At 41.4% G+C, this 13,125-nt stretch overlaps 1 protein-coding gene across 1 annotated transcript in view; it reads left to right on the top strand.

Moving 5' to 3' along the window:
- Window positions 1-13,125, top strand: part of rb1 (retinoblastoma 1) — a 123,360-nt gene that overhangs the window by 72,701 nt on the left and 37,534 nt on the right. The gene's annotated exons all lie outside the window — the stretch shown is intronic.

Below are 13,125 nucleotides of genomic sequence, written 5' to 3'. Positions count from 1 at the left end.
CCTGTCAACGAATGCATCTGGCATGCTGACATGACGTGGTTTTTAAGTAGCACACAGCGCCGAGTGGAAGTTGACTTTCGAGTATAGATGGGTGGCTTGGTGGTAATAATTTAAAGGAATATTGACAGTCGTTAAATATTATGCAGATGTCAGCCTAAGAAAACTGGCACTAATCTGACCGTTATGTTTATTGTATTTACGGTGTTTGGTCGAATTAGCATGACGAAATGATGTCCGAGGGCAGTGGAGCAGAGTTCTCTGATCGGCTGTTCAGTCTTACACGTCAGTGCAAGAGAAGAGAAACCGAAATATACAACAAATTACGCTCCGTATATTTCATTTTTATATTCTGTTTATCTGCTCGTTACTTAAAAATCTGCAATTTATTGGCTGTAATTCTGCCACAGTGTATGAAAATTGCATGGGTGCAAGTTTTCCGGCATGTGCCGGAAGCTCCGTTTTTTTTGGTTCTGAAAAAGTAATTTTTCCAAATTGTGTAAATCCGTTGAGATTTCCAGGGGGGGTGGCCCTCTCACTGTCTCACTCTCAGCGTATTACTGGGTTACCGCGGTACAGTCTCTGCGCAAGACAAATCTTTTCATCTCATCTTCGCCACAAACCTCATTCAACTTATACACCGCTCACTGACGAGCGGTCCTGGCTAGCCCGTTGTTTCATGGTGTTATACATGTGTGATATGTTTCACGCACATATCTGCTTTTATAAACGTTTTTTTTTTTTTGACATTTGATTACTTTTCAATTATTAAATAAAAGTAAAGTTGGTCTTGAAATAAGTTTATTAGCTTTTTTGTCATCTTTTCTAATGTGGTTGTTAGGTTGAAAACTCATTTGTAGTCAGTAGTGGATTATAAAATATAGATATTTTTGTATATGGAAAAAGCTGAATCTTGTTATTTGCTAAAATCCAGGAGTTTCTGAGGACATCAAGACATGTCGCCCCTTATTTTAACTCAAGCTGTGTATATATTGCAAAAAAGGTATCACAGCAAAAGCATATTAAAAATGGTTGTTTCAACATTTAAATTAGTAGTTGCTAGATGTTTTGAAATATCAAGCCTTGTACTTGAAATGTTATTTCAGATGAAATGTATTAGACATTTGATGTGAATATGCAAATCATATAACTATTAATATTATAAATGTTTGCATGACATTGCATGAGAGACAACCATTTTAACTTGTAATTTAAAATTTTTTTCAAGCCCTAAGGGGGGGCTCACCCCCCTTTGTAACCCCCCCGCATGGCTGCGCTGTGCACGTCTGACTTTGTCAGACTTCTCAGGTTTTTGAAAATTTTATACTTGCACCCATGAACTTGTAGCTGGGTTAGTTTATTTATTTTAATATAACAGTATGCAGATTGGGGTTTTGACTTTGTCATGCTGTCAAGTAGGGAGTCTTTTGAGATTAGTCATAATAAATGAACACAACTGTCCAACATATGTGGTGTATCCAAGTGCAGCTTCTCACAGCAGGCATGAGTCAATGCTTAGTCAGCTTGGTTGCTGGTAGATATTTGTATCGTGACACTAATATGCATTAAACAATGATGCTGAAGCTCATGAAGGAGTCTTGCTGAATTTTTTCCTAAAACTTGTTTCCTTCTGGAACTAAAGGTAGAATTTTGTTCCTGGCTTCTCTGGCAACTGGCAGCATCTTGGTGCACCAGGTTGCTGGAGCAATAGTACGTAGATAAGCTGGTTGAGGCACCAGTAGGCGCTGGCTAGTGAGAGCGTGACTGCGTGCAGCACACTTGCAAATTGAGCCAGACCACAGCTGGGTACAACACTCACATGAGTGAGTGTGTAACACCCGTAGGTTGTTGTGGTACGGGGCAAAGCCAGATGATGAGTAATAGTGTAGCGGCTTTTCCTATGGCGGGGCGTTCTGACAAGCACACTCAACACCTGGCATTTGAACAGCAGAAGAAGTGCAGGGAGCAGCAATGCAACAGGGTCCAAGCTGTCAGGATGTGAAGATTTGATGGTGCCCCAAGGATGGGTTGAGCAAGCATGTTAATATGGTTGAAAAGGTTGCAACAGCATATGGAGGTCTGTAATGCTGTGGTTTGCTTTTGGTAAGAAAACACACTGGGTGAAACATATTTTGACAAAATTCAAAAGTTTAATGGTGGCACCAGGAGCTCAAAGTTATGGAAAAAGCTGCTATTTTATGACTTTTATGACAAAATTTCGATCACTTTTCATGAAACATTATGGCACCTTATAGAGGATACCAAATATCTTAGATACTGTATACAGTATGTCTAGAATGTCTAAAAATATTTGGAGGTTTTATTTTAGGGTGTCACTAGCATTATCTATCAATGTTATAACCCTGGTTTTAAGCTTGCTGCCTATACATATGCTAGCCCCTATTAAAGTTATAATGATGCTGGATTACCCGTTTTCAAGACAACTGAAGATACAAGTGAAATGTTAAGAAGCAAATTCTCCATGTCTATTTCCTATGTGGTCGTCTCAGATTTGGAACCATTACTCTGTCTTTTGCTACAACTTGCACAATGTTCTGGAATCTTTCTTCTATTGTGGCAGAACCAACTTTCTCATGGGCTAGTTTAACCCCACGCTCTGCCACATCATTTGTCACAATGAAGTTTGTGAGTGTTGCCTTTATCCTCTGGTAAGAATCCAAGCCATCCCATTGTGACACTGGTGTTGAGAGCAGATGATCATCAAATATATCAAAAGCTGCAAAGAACAGCCACGAGTCTTCACCTATGAAGTTTTCCAGTTTGAGATCCACATTTTTAGTACATATTCTAAATATATTATCAAGCACAGTTTGAGTTTTAGCTGTTCATTGAATCATTGTTCAACTACTTTTAAACAATACAAATGTATTATGAATCACATTAATGCTTCTCAATCCCTTGCAGATGTTCTTAACATGATCTCTGGGTCACAAGAAATCAATAAATGGAGTCCAACATTGTGATTCAAACCTTACGCGAAAACATTAAGCGTTTTTTGGCAAAAAATGAACCTCATGGTGCCACCATTAGACTTTTGAATATGGTCAAAAACTTTTACAGGATGTCTTTATTGGTGAAAAGGAACACCCAAACAAAAATGCATCAGATTTTATGAAAGTGAGGGCAACTGATGCACCCTACTGTATAAATGCTAGAGTGCAGATAGCTCTGTAACTAGATGTCCGGAGAGCTGGGAATACCATCTAGTCCACAGTTCAGGTCGGAGTACTTTAGGGCCTTTTCCACTACCCTTTTTCAGCTCACTTCAGCCCAACACGGCTCACATTTCGACTACCTCAGAGCAGCACGACTGAGCTCACTTCAGCCTTACTCAGCACCCAAAACTCTCATAGTTTTGGAGTGGGGCTGAAGTGAGCCCAACCGAGCCGAATGGGGCTAGGGGCGTGAGGAGACACTCCCCTGTGCACTGATTGGTGAGGAGGAGTGTCCTCACATGCCCACACACGCCCCGCGAGCACGCTGGGATCTGTAAACCCGGAAGAAGATGCACCTCGCCTCATCTATACGCTCTTGCCAGTATCTGTTGGCGTTGTCGGTGACAACAAGCCACAGCACCAAGACCAGCAACACGAACGACTCCATGTCCTCCATGTTTATTGTTTACTATTCGGGTCGTGAGACTACCGCTTAAAAGGTCACTAATGTCACTGTTTGCGCCGCCTAATGACATCACGTGATGTCCACCCACTTTTGCTAACTCCACCCAGTGTGTCCACCCACTTCCAGCCAGCACGGTTCAGCGCGGTTGTAGTCGAAATGCAACTCCAACAGCCCCACTCAGCTCGACTCAGCCCAACTCAGCACCGCACGGCTCAGCCCAACTCAGCCGCATTGGTAGTGGAAAAGCCCCATTTGAGAGTAAAGGCTTTGTCTTTCGCAGCGCTCTGTTCTCAAAAGCTGATGTTGGGAAAAATTCTTTGCACAAAGAATGTAGTTTTTTTTTTTCTTTTTTCTTTTTAAGCTGTTCTTCCGTGTCGGGACTCTTCGGGGGAAAAAGAAGGTATATTCCAACACGTAGTTAACGCTAATGCTAGGCCATAAATCTGCACCGTCACGCCAGTCATTTTGAGGAATCTTGTACGGATCAGAACCGTTGATAAACTTTAATTTCCGTGTATATCTATCCTTTGCTTCTTTCTGACTAAGATTATGGAAGTAATGCGGTAGTAAAGGGTTTTTTTTTTTTTTTTGCTGTGGTTTTCTTTGGGCAACAAACGCCAGACATCTTTGCTTGACTTCAGTATGAAACAAAGTTTGCTTGTGCCCCAGGCATAGGGTAGCAACGGTTACAGGGTTTGACATTAGCTTTTAAACCCACTTGCCCTAGGGGGCAAGTGGGGGTTAATTTCCACTTGCTCCCAATATTATCACTTGCCCCCTAATTTGCAAGTACTACTTTTTATTTATTTATTTATTTATTTATTTATTTTTAGGAAAACCATAGAATAGTTGTGAATTGCAACATAAAATGAAGATCACACACTGAGTTGAAGTTTGGTTACTTTTTGCTTCTAACAGACACTAACAATTTTATCCCAAATAGTTTTTCCTGCGGGCGGCACGGTGGTGTAGTGGTTAGCGCTGTCGCCTCACAGCAAGAAGGTCCGGGTTCGAGCCCCGTGGCCGGCGAGGGCCTTTCTGTGCGGAGTTTGCATGTTCTCCCCGTGTCCGCGTGGGTTTCCTCCGGGTGCTCCGGTTTCCCCCACAGTCCAAAGACATGCAGGTTAGGTTAACTGGTGACTCTAAATTGACTGTAGGTGTGAATGTGAGTGTGAATGGTTGTCTATGTCTATGTGTCAGCCCTGTGATGACCTGGCGACTTGTCCAGGGTGTACCCCGCCTTTCACCCGTAGTCAGCTGGGATAGGCTCCAGCTTGCCTGCGACCCTGTAGAAGGATAAAGCGGCTTGAGATGATATGAGTTTTTCCTGCCTTAGTCCATTTATTTCCATTTCACATTCATGCAGCTGTTGTAAAGTTCAATGTGTTTGTGTAGAACTCTCTGACTGTATTACTCGATAATATAGAAATCATAAAATAGAAATCTATAACAAAGTTTGTATGAAAAAAACAATAGGGTGCCAAGACTTTTGAACATTACTGTGTTTGGGCATATTTATATATTGGGTTTTTTTTTGGTGATATCATCCACCTCTAGGTTAAAAATTAAAAAAAAACCTGCGCTGCATCATGACAGACAGGATAATGTTTGAGTTTAAAATTACTGTTTAGTGTGTAGGTTGTGGGTGTTTTATACAGACCTGGCAACCTGTAGCTGAATCAGTACAACCAGTCTGTCGAGACACAGCACAGGGTTTTTATTTATTTATTAATTTATTTATTATATATTTTAATAAACGTAGAGGTGAATGATATAACCAAAAAGAAAAAAAAAGATGTGCAAAATATTTATATATCTTTTTTTTTTCTTTTTGGTTATATCATCCACCTCTAGGCTAACTCGAATGCGAGCAGAAAAAAAATGAAACGAGACTCTTAAGCAAACTCTTGCATCCTCACTTCTGACGTTGTTTTTGTAAAATACATTTTAAATACAATCGTGAATTTCTCTGGAGTTTTCAGGCCGAGCTCCTCTCCTCGTATTCTTTAACCACTCATTTCCTTGTTGTTCTTGAAGCATTTGCTTCTATTTGTTAACATTTTTTCTTGATAGCGGGGAGACGGTAATGTCTTTTATCCATTTCTCTGTTTGAACAAGCAAAAACAGCACAAAAATTAACCATATTGAAGACAGATTAACCCTTGCTTGCATGAAAGACGGTGTCTGTCTGACCCCAGCTGTAATTATCACGTGATGCATGATGTCATGCACAAGGGGTCTGTAAACAGTACGCGTACCATACTACAACAGCGGAGGAATAGAAAATAACTTGCAAAGCAGTAAATGAAACCGAGACGAAGAAAACAGCCAAGGCATAATGACGGATACGTAGTGAAGGACGCTTTTAGGAACTGAAATAAAAGATAAAAAAGCCTAATTTTTGTGGTGCTAGTTCATAATGTATGTCCATTCCAGCTTGCCCGGTTGGGCATGTCGAGGACATATCCCACTTGCCTGAATGCGTGTTTCACTTGCCCCGGGCAGTCGGGCAGTGCTTAATGTCGAGCCCTGGGTTGCTAAGGTAAATGTAACATCAGTGCAAGGGTGCTCACCCATGCACTGCAGCGTCATGGTACCATTTCAGCAGCAAAATGATTGAGGGTATTTGTTGTGATTGGGGATTTCCTGGGGGGGATTTCCAGTCTGCCTGCGTGTATCATGGTAGCAAACCGGCTCAAAACACTGCTTTTCCTACAAATATGCCCCAAACATCGCAAGGTAGAAATCTGACATGATTTTTCAGTGACTGTCGGAGCAAAAAAATAGCCTGTCGACAAGTTTAAAGCGTGTCAACCTCAACACACACAAGCGCTCTGGGGAGAATGCTGGCATTAACGTGCTTGCTTCGGTCGCCACATCAAAGTAGCCGTCCAGCCCTATGCATACCAGGAAGAACATGCTGATGTACTTGAGAATGAAGGTCAGCTGGAAGAAGACATTTCTGGAAGACCAGACCATACTGTGAGCCTGGTTGTATAAGTAGTAATAGGATGTGCAGTGGAAGGGAAAGAATGAAGAGGTCAACAGCATCTAGGTACACCGTCCACTGCCTTGCTGGTGAGAGTCCATGGCATGAGCCACAAACGCTAGAGTGCCACACCATTGCTAGCCAAGCTGCATATGAAGATGAGGCTGTAGGAGATCTGGTAGTAGGTGAAGCGGTACCTGGTGTCCACAGTACAGCTGAATTGTGTCCGAATGGCAGCCGTGGTGTTCGTCAGATCCATAAGGAGCTCCTGGAATACAGTTCTCTCTCTTTAGCAGCATCAGTCAGAACCCGTGGACTTTGTTCCAGGGCCGAAACTGTCTGTGGAAGAGCAACAATGACCCTTGACCTTAACAATTTAGATGGGATATAGCTGTGCAGTTGAGGGTAGAAGGTCTTGCTCAGGGACCTGGTGCTGGGATTTGAACTTGCAGTAGCCCAAATTCTTAAAGCAAATGCGCAGAACCATGGCCTCACTTTCATTTATAAATGCCTTGAGACCTCAAGAATGGCACAGGAATAGTTTTAAGCGTTAACAATAAATCTAATATCCTAATTTTTACGATTAAAGTGATTCATGTAGGTAGCGGTCTGAGTGAATGACCTTGACGTCCGTGATGTCACAGCAGGAAGTCTATCGGTGTCATCGCCATTTCCGCTATACTAAAACACAGAGCTGACTGCAACTCCGATCCTCCATTTTGAGCTAATTTATCGCCATGCCGCGGAGATGTGCCAGCAACATGACCGAAGGTGGATTTACGTTGCATTCATGGCCCAAGAATGTTCAAACTGCAAAGATTTGGACACGTGGAAGTTCACGGGCACATTGGGCGGCTACGAAGCGGTCTCTCCTCTGCTCTGCACATTTTACTGAAGGCTCATACGAGACCTCTGATCTGTTGACGAGCGTTGGCTATAAGCCAGTGTTGAAAGAGGGTGCAGCACCAACAATTAAAGAAAACTACAAGAAAAGGAAAGTATTTATATTATTTATTTTTTTAAAAGGAAAGTGAGTTCAGTTGCACCAGTTCTCCCAGAGTGTGAGCCGAGGGTTGTTGGTAAAACCCGGGATGGGACGGGACGTATAGCTCAGGTGGTGACCTTCCTGCGGTTGTTGCTAAAACCAGTGACGTTCCGTCCCGGGTTTTAGTAACTGCCTGAGCCAAGCAGTAATGGCGGAGTACTCAGTATGGAGAAAATGGAGAACGAGTGGAGCAGCCATCTGATTTCTTCACTGGATATTGCTGCTATCTCGCCTTTACGTGGAAGAAGCAGAGAACTGAATGAACAACTAAAAGTCAGATTGTTTTGAAACAGTCAGCCACAAGATCGGCCTTCAAGAAGCGAGAACACAGACGGGTAAGCTCCGACTCTCATTTGGATACAAAACAACAAACAACACGTTGTTTACCTGCATTTAGATTAATACATGTAACTTGTATTGTGTGTTTAAGTTACCGGTATAAGATGATTTAATTTGCTTCAGAATGTGATTGTCTCAGTTCATCTGATTATTTAATGAGCCTTTTACGTTTTATCAGTGAAAATGCATGCATGTACATGTATGTTGCACAAGTTATAACACCTATCCTGTTTTAATGAGTCAACCTACAATCAATGAAGTCAAATCAGTCTTAGTTGAGCAAGTTGGTGACGGTATTTCTTACTTTCACCATAAATTTTTATTTCTATAACTTTGGTTTATAGCTGTAAAAGGCCTCGGCCTTAAAACCGGTTACCGCAGTGACGTCACGCGCTCAGGGCTGGCTGGCTCAGCGGGGCAGCTCGAATGCCAATTTTGCGGTTGATTTTCACTCTCAAAAATATTTTTTCTTTATTCCCATTTATGCAGCATACAAGAGTCAAGGATGGAGATACTATCCACTCAGAAATTTATTTTAAAATAAAGGCTCTGCGTATCTCCTTTAACCAGTAAGCAATCACTTCATTGATCTTGACTCCTCAGCGAAACATACTCGTAGACCAACAGTTGCCATTTAATATTTGCGCAGTGCAAAGCTGTTGGTAACCTTTGCACACTCATCTCTGATTGTGTTACTTGGGTGTGTCACCTCTGCAGTTCTGTTTTCTTTGTTCATGGAGCATACCACAGGCAAAAGAGGGAGTGTTCACTTTTTGGGGAACTTGCTGTCCGTGCCCACCAATGACTGGAATCACTTAGTGACGCATCTTCCCTGACTGAGCTGTCTTTTCTAAACCACATTACAATAAGGGCTGGTTGTAATTAATTTAATAATAGCTTACAGTATTGTAGTTATACCCGGGGTTCCCCTGGGTTCTGGAAAAAAAAATCTCCACTTTTTTCTTGGAAAATAAAGTCCAATAAGTATTCTTTGCTTTTTCTTAGTCTTTTTTTTTTTTTTCCTTAGTTACCGACTTATCAGAGTGGACTTAATACAGGTTTATACCAACCAAACTGGCACAATTCAAATATGTGTACAGATACAGCTTGGCTTCTCCATTACATATAAAAATTTGGGCTCCGCTCCCACCTCTAGTAAAGAAGACTTGATTTGATGGTGCACACAGCACCCAAAGCCTCTTTTAGTTTGAGCTTACTTAAGTTTATTTTAGCATGGAATTATTCAAAAGAGGTCTGAGGACTCCCTTTAGCCTTTACTTCAACACACAACTTGATTTACAATTGAACAGAGTTGAGAAGAATCTTGGAACAACCAACAGTGAAAGAATTCAAGTTTCTCGTTGATTTTACAAGCCGAACACCGAATGACGTGGTGTGTTTTATCCATTAGCTCAAGGGCCTTTCTGGCTGTTGAAAAGACCAGGGGTTAAGTCAAGTTTTCCTGGGATGTTTTTTTTTTTTTTTTAAGTGAGGTTGGCATCGATAGGTTGGCGCGGTTATATCTAACTTAACAAGAAATATCAGACACACGCATTTAAAGGTAATGACCTCTTGATTACTGATTTTTGCACTGCTCTTTTTAAATTTATATACTTCAGTTTCGGTCTCCATTATTAAATTATCAACAGCCATAATGTCTCGGGTAACTTGGACACGTGCCAATGGACTTTTAAATATCACTGGTAATATTGATCAGTTTAATAAAATATAATTTCTCGCTCACATATCTCCTCCTTTAGGACCACAAAGACACCAATTCTAAGCTAAATTATCATATTCAACATTCAAAATCCCAGATGACCTCCAAGTGGGTTCTCATCTCATTATCTCTAGCCGCTTTATCCTGTTCTACAGGGTCGCAAGCAAGCTGGAGCCTATCCCAGCTGACTACGGGCGAAAGGCGGGGTACACCCTGGACAAGTCGCCAGGTCATCACAGGGCTGACACATAGACACAGACAACCATTCACACTCACACCTACGGTCAATTTAGAGTCACCAGTTAACCTAACCTGCATGTCTTTGGATTGTTGGGGAAACCGGAGCACCCAGAGGAAACCCACGCGGACACGGGGAGAACATGCAAACTCTGCACAGAAAGGCCCTCACTGGCCACGGTGCTCGAACCCGGACCTTCTTTCTGTGAGGCGACAGCGCTAACCACTACACCACCGTACTGCCTTCTATTAATCTTTTTTTTTTTTTTGAGGGTGAAAATACCCAGGGGCCCCGAGTGATGGGGCCTAACAACGCCACTGCGTTCGCCACAGGAACTCAACACTCCGTGCCGCCTGAAAGGTAGCTCCCTCCAGTCGCTTGCCGGCTGACAGCACTTTCATTTAGGCGGGTGTTTTTTATTTATTTATTTATTTATTTATTTATTTTTAAAACCTGACCCCCTGTATTACCGGCACTGTCTGATGTTCTTGGGGATGGTTAGGGCTGTAGTCTGCTTCTTCCGTGACTGTTTCGTTTCAGCCCTTAAATCATCTTCAGTGCTTGAAGAAGCCCAAAAAAACTTCGTCAGCTTAGACCGCGCCATTGTTTGGTTCACGCAGAGGTAATTACACCACCACACCAGGCCGATTAAGATGCACTGCGATTGGTCAAAAGCTTGGCGGTCATTTATGTGTAGTTGATTTTTATTGTTCACAAGCACGTGCTCATTGTTTACACTCGGGCTTCCGGCCGTCTTTTCACTGGGGTTGGATTTCAGCAAACGGAGGGGTTTGTGGAGGGATTTCTATAAAAGATGACTTCTGATAATGATGACACACATTTGTCACTGTAACGACTGCTAGTAATTTTCTCCATCAGTGACAAACACCAGCAGGAACCCTGTATAGCTAAACGCAAGTTCCTGGGATTATTAGCACCTGTAGAAGTTTACCTGTTGTGATTATACGGGCTAGTTTCTTTTAACGCTGGGCCTCATTTATCATGCATCGTTTTTTACATGAGAAATTTGGTATCTATTCGTTTGAAAGAACATTCGTTGTGTCAGATTTCCTGGCTAAAGAAGAAGAAGAAGAAGAAACCTTTATTTGTCCCATGCACACTTCAAGCGCAGTGAAATTCATCCTCTGCATTTAACCCATTTGAAGCAGTGAACACGCACACCCAGAGCAGTGGGCAGCCACACCAGAGCGCCCGGGGAGCAGTCAGGGGTTAGGTACCTTGCTCAATGGCACTTCAGTCCAAGGCTGCCCCACATTAACCTAACTGCATGTCTTTGGACTGTGGGGGAAACCCGAGCACCTGGAGGAAACCCACACAGACACGGGGAGAACATGCAAACTCCACACAGAAAGGCCCTCGCCAGCCGAACCCAGAACCTTCTAGCTGTGAGGCAACCATGCTAACCACTACACCACCGTGCCGCCCACTTTGTGTACGTTTTTTACATGAGAAATGTGGTTTTCATGAAGGGAAATGTGGTATCTGTTAGTTCAATATAACGTTCATTTCGTCAGATTTCCTGATTTTAAGTGTACGTATGAGTCACTCTTGTGCATCTTAATTGTGTTCAAATTCTGTAACTGACAAGTTACTGTAATTTTTATATACAGATTACACTGCCAAGTTTGAATCACTTGTTTATTTTAATCGACAAAGGAAGAGTTTGATCTTTTGTAAGTGAAGCAATGTGATGCCTGAGCTGCATTATTGGAATATTTAGCACAAACCATTTACACACATCTTTACTGAAAGATTGATAAAGGAGTACCACTTAGTGGATTCATGTGTACAAGCTGATATGTGGCTTTTTTTTCTTTCTCTTTTTAATATATAAATAAATGATTTTTACGATGATTTGATAACCATGTTTGCATGCACTTAAGAAATGTTACGATGTGAAGACTTTGAAGATATTTATTTAATTACTTTCTTGCAGCAATCTTAACTAGCTTGTTAGTTGGTTTGAATCGCAGTTAACTCAGGGTGTCTGTGAGCACTAACTTTCCTTAACGAGGAGTTTCTCAGTGTATTTAAATCCGTGTTCCGTTATCTCATCTCAGATTAAAACTCTGAAGTGTAACACGAGCATTTAAAAATGCACAAGCTGCAACTGAGCCAGTTATCATGAAGAACTTATCGTGTGGCGGTTTTTCTTGTTTTTCCTGTGTACTAGAAAAATTATCTCACAGAACTGCCAATGCATGTTGCAGAAAGTAGGGAAAAAAAACCCCTCAGTGTCAGCTTGGCAGAAACCAAACTACTCCTTTCACCACAGATTATAGCAGGAAAAAACACGCGTGAAGCAGAAGTGTAATAAAATAGATGACACGCAACCATTTTGTCCTTTTTGATATGTTTATCAAAACCTTTAGTATCAGTTGATATCACTACTCCAGTAGTTTAAAAGCCACTAAGAGCTAAAATTAATTAAAAGAAAACATGACTTGCACAAAATTGCAGTTTAAAACACTTTTTTTTAAATTATATTTTTACTTTGTATTGGCAGCCTTAACCAAAAATTTTGTACGTGTCTATATAAAGAGAGTTGTGTGGGTTTTTTTTTTTTTTCCTTTCAGATTATTAAACTATTATGCTACTTGACAGCATTTTATTTTCTGAAACAACTTGCATGAAAAAAAAAGTCTGACTTAAGGACAGCGGTGTTGTGGCTGTATTCAAGAGTGTTTCGGATATTCTCAGCATTTGCTCACTTGGCTAGTTCTGAAATAATGAAAAGGATTATCTAGTCTTTGCAGTAACATGTCGTGTGTACACCTTGCACGTTATGTCCAAAGTGCACGCAGGAGTCATTGTGGCTGAACAAATGCATTTCACTAATGTTTCTCGGCTTTGGCTTGCTGCAAAGCCTCCGGCAGTTTTTGGAGGGTAACGACATTCATATTGAATGCGTGTCACACCTTCGTCATAATGCAGGCTTTAAAATGAACAACTTTTAGAATGTAATGGAAAAATACCAAGGATGGTTTTACAGTAATGCCTACCTTTTTTACGTGACTCAGTACCACTACATGTATAAAGATAAGACCATTCTTTTTTCAAATGCTTTGATTCTATTTATGTATTTTCGATGTAATCGGTATTCAATCTAATTATATTAACTTGTGCAAGCCTGG

This window comes from Neoarius graeffei, chromosome 12, assembly GCF_027579695.1.
Source record: "Neoarius graeffei isolate fNeoGra1 chromosome 12, fNeoGra1.pri, whole genome shotgun sequence".
In the NCBI taxonomy this organism is placed as follows: domain Eukaryota; kingdom Metazoa; phylum Chordata; class Actinopteri; order Siluriformes; family Ariidae; genus Neoarius; species Neoarius graeffei.
Note: the sequence above shows the minus strand (reverse complement) of the source record. Positions and strands in the feature narration are given on the sequence as shown.